Source organism: Adiantum capillus-veneris, chromosome 1 (assembly GCF_014529385.1).
Source record: "Adiantum capillus-veneris isolate H3 chromosome 1, ASM1452938v2, whole genome shotgun sequence".
Taxonomy (NCBI): domain Eukaryota; kingdom Viridiplantae; phylum Streptophyta; class Polypodiopsida; order Polypodiales; family Pteridaceae; genus Adiantum; species Adiantum capillus-veneris.
In genome coordinates this window covers 563,264-570,424 of record NC_140931.1, presented here as the reverse complement: position 1 = coordinate 570,424, position 7,161 = coordinate 563,264, and the positions used below count along the sequence as shown (strand labels likewise).

The 7,161-nt window shown below is 43.8% G+C and overlaps 1 pseudogene; it reads right to left on the bottom strand.

Annotated features, from left to right (window-relative positions):
- Window positions 1-703: 703 nt before the first annotated feature.
- Window positions 704-6,040, bottom strand: LOC147464201 (DEAD-box ATP-dependent RNA helicase 21-like; annotated as a pseudogene).
- Between the last annotated feature and the right edge of the window lie 1,121 nt (window positions 6,041-7,161).

The following is a 7,161-nucleotide window of genomic DNA, read 5'->3' as shown; positions in this document are numbered from 1 at the left end:
CTATGAGAGCTCTGCTCTCTAGATCATTCTGGGTTTTGTGAACTTGAATAGCAGGTAAGATGACCAGAGGCTTACCGTCTATAGTCTTGCCAGAGCCTCCTGTATGATGGCCTCTGCTTCCTTCTGGTTGAGACTCAGCGGCAACACTAAAGGCGGGTGCAGGGGAGTGCCTTGAGCAGCCTCAAAATGTAACCGTGCTGGTGTGTTGGCAGAGGGATATTGTGTAGAGAACCAGGCATCTTGCCTTTCCCGTCTCTCCGCTTGGAAATTGCTTAAACTTGCATGCAGCAGTTGATCATCGTCGCATTGAAAAGGCTCCAAGTGGTTGAAGTGAGAGTTACCAAGTAGGTGATAGTCGTTTACTCCACTTGCGTGGGCGGCCATGGAGTTAGGGTGCACTAGAGTGTGGTGTGGTAGTCCACCTGTAGTCCAAATGTTTGTGGTTCTCGCGTCGGGGTTGAGGGTAGGTGAGATGACCGGCGAGGTCATCTGGCGGTGGGCGAGCGCAGGGATGATGAATCTACGCCATCGCTAGCTTTTAGGGTTTCTTTATTATTGTTTCATTTTCAAGGTGTCGTCAAGAACCACATTGTTGAAAAGATCTCAAGAATGGAGAACTCGACTTGTGATGTCAGGGCACCCATTTTATATGAAGGGTTGTTCATGGTGGGCTAGCTTTAGCGGTACCTCACTCTTACCTCAATCATTTGACATCGCCTTGTATGTCAATACCCCTCCTTGCCAAATCAGAGCCAAAAGACAGTTGTACAACCTACTCTTGAAGTCCCTTAAACTCTTCTCTCTTAATGCTTGAGGCATGTCTCCGTAAAAACCAATTGCTTTGTACCCTTGTACCTCTAACTTACTTACAAGATCTCTGGCTTCTTTTTTTGAACTGACAAACACCATCACCACGACAAGAATATTTAGAAATTTTCTCATGTAGGAAAAGAAAGTCTTTCTAAGTGTTTTTCATACAATGCATAACATCATGAGCTTCTGCTCAAGAGGCCCCACATACCTACCTAGGTACGATTGGGGGTAGGGGACCACCGACCCCCCCACTGGGCCGGCGGTCTCTTGCCCCCAATTGTACCTAGCTAGGTATGTGGTGCCTCCCTCACAGAAGTTCATGATGTTGAGGTAATTCACAATGTGGGAATTATTGTGAGAATTTGTCCAAAACTTCTTGTGTATACGACGCTTGAATTGTCTAGCATTGCTTGCAACCTTTTCAGTTTTTCTGAAACTGTGTTTACCATCCCTACCTTCTAGGTTACTAAATACGGTGGTTGTCCCAGTTCTCCACCCATTGATAATGACAGCTTCTCTAAACATTTTGCAGTTCTCTCCACAACATTCGGCATGGTCGCACTGAACATGCACATTGTTCGATTCACATGTTGATCCATACTCCTCAAAGGGAGTGCATTGAGAACACCCAACACTTGCTCCTCAAATCCCTTTGCTACCATCGTATCAGCTTCATCTACAACTATGTAGCTACATTGACCGAGCACCACAAACTTCCTTTCTAAATAGTTGAGCAGTCTTCCTGGCGTGTCTATGACAATCTCACATCCGATTTGCATGCCTTGTTCTTCAAGTGAATGAGGTCCAATAAGAAAAACTACTCTTACATCAACATAGCATGACAGCTTTAGAGTCTCGTCTTGAATTTGTTGAGCTAGCTCTCTAGTAGGGGCCAAGATCAGAGAATACAGACCCTTTCAAGTCTCTCTAGGTCCTATTCATCAAGGGGTGGCAGTGACGGGAGCAAAGCGAACCCCGAACCCCGACGGCCTCTAAAACACCGGGGACCGAATGGTGTGCCTCGAGCCTGTCATGGTAAAGCAAACAGGGGGCACAACCTAGCTTCAGCGGCTAGGACGCAAACAACACACCACCATAACAAAGTTTTCATCCAAGAGAGATGGATGCTTGGGAGCAATGATGAAGAGGAAAGGGAATGAGATCAAGTGAGAGAGAGAGAGAGTGAGGGAGGGGGTATAGCGGCTTAGTGCTTAGGCACCACAAAAGGATGGCGAATCCGCACACCCTTCACACATACACAAGCTCACTCCAAACACAAGACTAGGTGGCGATTCCGCACACCTCACATGGGCAAAACATTGCAAGAAAACATACTCACAAAACCTCAAGATTTATTTCGAGAATAAGGCGATGAAATGGAGAGCATAGGGTAGGGGAATGAGAAGGGAGAGAGTGGTAGAGCACATGGTGGATAGGTGGGAGTTGATGGCGAAGACTCGCACGAGGATTATGGCCATCATCCTTCATTTAGTTGCCCTTCATCTTCCATAGCCAAGGGTGTAGAGGTCATGCTCAAGACAAGCATGGTGATTGCGGTGATGGTGATGGTGTGGATGTGTGTGCACTAGGCACACACAGTGCATAGTGTGTTCTTTGGTGATGTTGTGTGTGTATTTAGTGTGATGGTGACCCCTCTTTATATAGGGGAGGAGGGGGGAGGAATTCTAGATTTTAGAAATGAAGAAATCATTATCTACATAGGCCATGTGACTGTGGGCCCCACTTGTCTGGCTGTGTGTATATGTGCCAGAACAGCAGTCTCATGAGAGAGAGACTAAGAGAGAGAGATGGGTTGATGAAAGAAAGTGAGAGGTGACATGGAGAATAAAGTAATTACAAGAGGGGAGAGAGGGGAGTGTGTTCAGAGGTGAATCTATGTGCAGCTGTGTGTGAACACAAAAAAAATCAGGTAACCACCGGGTGGGGATGGGTCTGTGGGCACCTTTTTCAGTGAAACTAAGTGTGTGCGAGTGTGGGGGAGGTTATTTAGCTACAAGACAAGAGACTTGGCGCCCTTTAGAGAGAGGGGGGGGTATTTGGGTCATGGGATATGATAGGAGAGAGAAAGAGGGGGTGGGGTATACTATTTTTGAAGATAGGGTAAGTTGCATGTGAGTTGGTGCATTATTGGTGAGTTATAATGCATTATTGGTGAGAGGTGGGGTAGCTTTAGGGGAGAGAGAAAGGAGAAAGGACAAGGGGAAGAGAGAGGGGGTTGACCTTTTGAGTGGAGGAGAGGAAAAGGGACACCCGGCGGGGCAACAGTGAAGAAAAAGGAGGCAAGGTGGGGATGGGCTACCCCGCAGGCATGAGGTGGCCTATTTTACCTTTCTTATATATTTACATAATCATACTTTACTTTTTTCTTACTTTTTCCAATGCCTTTTATCACTCCCTCCCTAAGAGGGGGTTTTCATGGGGTGGGGACGAGAGAAGAGGGGTATGGGAGCTTGGTTTGTGAAAAGCTCCCATCAGCAGTAAAGATATATGATGTAGCATAGTCAAAATGAAACTTGTTGTCTTACCCGAGCCTTTCTGGGCAATATCAATACCATCCTTGTATGCAAGGCCGACAGGTACGGAGGGCCGATGGGCCGACGGGAGATCGATAGGGGAATGGCAGCCTGCATTTTCATGGGAGAGGGCCACTTATAACCAACTTTATACACTGCTTGAAGCTAGAGACTTGGAGTCAAGCCACTCTCCTCCCAATTCCTCATGGGTCTAGCATTCCCCCCATGAAAGCCCTTGTATGATATGCCAAACTCTTCCTAGAATATGCGTTAGCCACAAGGATGTAGAGATACGTTTGGTTACCTCATTCGGAGAAGAAGAGAGGTTTGTAATTTGGGGCAATGTGTGTGGTGTAATGGCTGAAGCGAGAACCGCTGTATTTCTCCCAAGTCGTGATACATTGCCTCATTAACTTGGGATTCGATCGATGCCTCCTTGACCAAGTGACATGCATCCCATCTTCCAAACCATTTCTTGATGTCAAGAATCCACCCCGGACTTAGTATTTTGCTCTTGCATGTCTTTTGGACCTTTTGACTTACTTCATATGCGATTCTAGGAAGTCAATACAAAGGGCTACGTTTTTTCTTAAGCATGTACTCCACAACCCTTTGCATGCCCAAAACCTCAATGGGAAGTGATCCGGACTCAAGAAGTAAGAGCATGTAGGGTGTTTGTGTCTTGACTTGGAGAACATTGGTGAGAAAACTCTTTTGGACGTTCTCAAACTCTTTCTAAGTAGACTTTGCAATGCTATCACCCCACACCTCCACTCCATAAAGAAGCATCGGTGTCACCAATGTGTGAAAGAGTTACTTTTTGAGAGCCCAACACTTAGTCTCTCTAGCATTGCACATGCTCTCAAATGCATAATTAATAAATTTCTCCACCACTACAGATCTAAAGGCCAAGACCAACCGTTCTGTAGAGTTGAAACCCCTATTGGCTTTGGATCCTTTTGCATCAAGACTACCCGTAGTGCTTCACACCCAAGGCTAGGGTTGATGTAGAAGACCTCCTCCCAAGAAGATTGCAAAATACTATGTAAAGAGCCCAAAATTTCCTTAACCTCCTCAAAAACATCTCTCACTACTCTCATCCCATGCCAAGGTGGCTTGCTTGGTGAGTTGATGTAGTGGATAGATTTCCTGTGAGAGGAGATTCATGAAGCGGCTGAATTAGTGTACCTTATGCATAAATGATACCAATTTCTTCATGTTTAAAGGTGAAGGTAGAGCAAGGAGTGACTTCACTTTCTCTAGGTTGACTTCTGTTTCTCTCTCTGACACCACGTGGCCCAAAAGTGTTACCATGGATTCTCTAATATGGCATTTATCCTTGTTGAGTTGCCCGCCCAGCTGAACCAATCATATAAATCCTTCAAACACCTTGCTCAAGTGTAATGGCTTAGAGCTGTAGATGCAAAAATCATCAATAAATACTCTCATGGACATACCAACATATATGGTTGGAGGAAGATGAAGTTGATGAATCATTGAAAGATAGCTGGGGCATCGGTTAGGCCAAATGGCACAACCCTATATGAAAAACAACCCAGGGTGTGATGAAGGTTGTCAATTGTTGATCCTCATCTGCAATCCTTATGTAGAAATATCTTGAGTACCGTCACACACAATATATCTCTCATGCCCTACCACCTCATTCAAGATCTCATCTTGGAGTGGGAGAGAAAATGATCCCTTTCTGTAGGCAGCATTTAGAGGCTTGTAATCCACACATACCCACCACTTACCATTTTTCTTAGGGGTCACCCCTATTGGGGATGCCCACTACGAATCTTCCATCGGATAAATGAACCTAGATTTTAACAACCTCTTTATCTCCTTCAATAATGCATCCTTTTGAACTACTCCAAGCCTTCTTAGCTTTTGCACGACTAGTTTGATACCTTCCTTTATATGAATGTGCTATTGTGTCGTGGTGACCCTTTTGATGTGCTTCAAATAAAAAATGAAGAGGCTAGCATGCTTCCTCAATACCTGCATGTAAGACTCTTTTTCTTCTTAAGACAAATCTTGGGCTAGCATGGTTTCTAACCCTGTCTCATCTACTTCACTCGGGAGGTTTTGGCCCTTCTCCATATTTGGATCTCGCAGAGCAGAAAAACACCCATCACCTCTATGGATCTTGCCTCTTCCTCAAATGTTTGCTCATAAGATGAGGAGTAATCACTTGTAATCCACTCATAAACAAAATATTCTAGCTCTAAACTTTGTTTTTTGCCTAGCTTCATGTCATACATAATCTTCTGTTACCTCCCTCCGTATTTTCTCTTGAGCCGCAACTCCAATGCTCTAGTCTCCCAAGATGTACCAAGGCCGCCCCAAAATTAGCGAGTAGCCTTGAGCCTTGCTACCTTTGGGAACCTTGTGGATTAGCTTCATTGGCTAGAAGTGGGGGTATGATACCTTGAACCAAGTTTATGGAGAGGATTTCCAACCTTGTAACCATCAAGAAAAGATAGGGGAAGTTGTTGGAGCTGCCTATAGATTTTGTCTAGGGGCTCTTGCTATCGATAGTTGTTGGTAAAGGTAGTCTTAAGTCTCCCCTAATCCTCTCTCACATCTAGAGAGAGAATTTGATACCATACCTTGGTGCCCTTTCGCAGGACCACAGGAAAGGCCCTGACCTTTGTTGCTTCAACATCATGCTTGAAGACTAAGAAGGACATCTCTAGATTATCTAAGAAATGAGGAGCATTCTCTCTTGCACCCAAAGAAGTTTGGAAAAGCCATAAAAGGAAGATGTTGATCCAGCTCAATACAAAACAAAGATAAACACATGTAGGCCCAAGTCATATCTTATTGAAGGTAGAATAAATGGGTTGATAGGAGATACATTATCTCAGCTAGACGAAGAGGACCTAATAGGTCCCTTATAATGTTTTGTAACCTGAGTTTTGTGTTAACTGTTATGTGCATAGATTATCTAGAAAGAGGGCAGATAGATCCACACAAATCTCTATGATTCATGGAATTTACTTAAAGTAAGATAAATATGTGCAGATCAAAGGAAATTCCATAGTCCAACATAGGAAGTATTAGATGGTGAGGGGACAATATAATTTCTCTTAATCTCTCAGCTCCAAAGAGGAAGACCAATCTTTGTTGTAAGAAATCTTTCTATTAATACACACATCCAGCCTAATATTTTGAATAGCATGAAAGTTATGGGAAACGTGATTATTTGTTGGTGAATTAGTTACAAGCTTTCATGAGTCAAGTTGTTGAGTCTTTGGCCTTTTTGATCCCACCATTCGAGAGATGTGAAGAATTTTCTCACCAGTCATTAACCGTGCCTTGCTTGTGACCATCATCATCCTTGTAGAGTTCTAAGGCTTCAATTGTCACCTTCTCAACAACCTTGAGCCTTCTAGATAGCAACAATTGAAGTGTGTCACCATATGTAGTCTGGCAACAATATTTAACACCATTAATGTACAACTCACCCTGCTTGAATTTGATAATCCCCAAATTTGAAAGTGCTTTCACTAGATGAAGTCGAGGACCCTTGGGAAGTATCTTCACACTAGAAACAAAGCACTCAACGCAATGCCTTGACCTAGGAATTTGATAACAACAAGACTTATTTTGAAGTAAAGATGAGTTTATTTAATTAAAATTCTTTCCCCACATGCGTGTTGTTTGACAATAAAGATTTTTCCTCTCTTGAGCTTCTTTTGGTGACCACAATGGTAAGCCTTGGATGATGACCTCTTGGTTGGAGCTTGATGACGATGTTTCCTTTGAGAGATCTTCACAATAAATACTTGTTGAAGGTGTGGAAAACTCT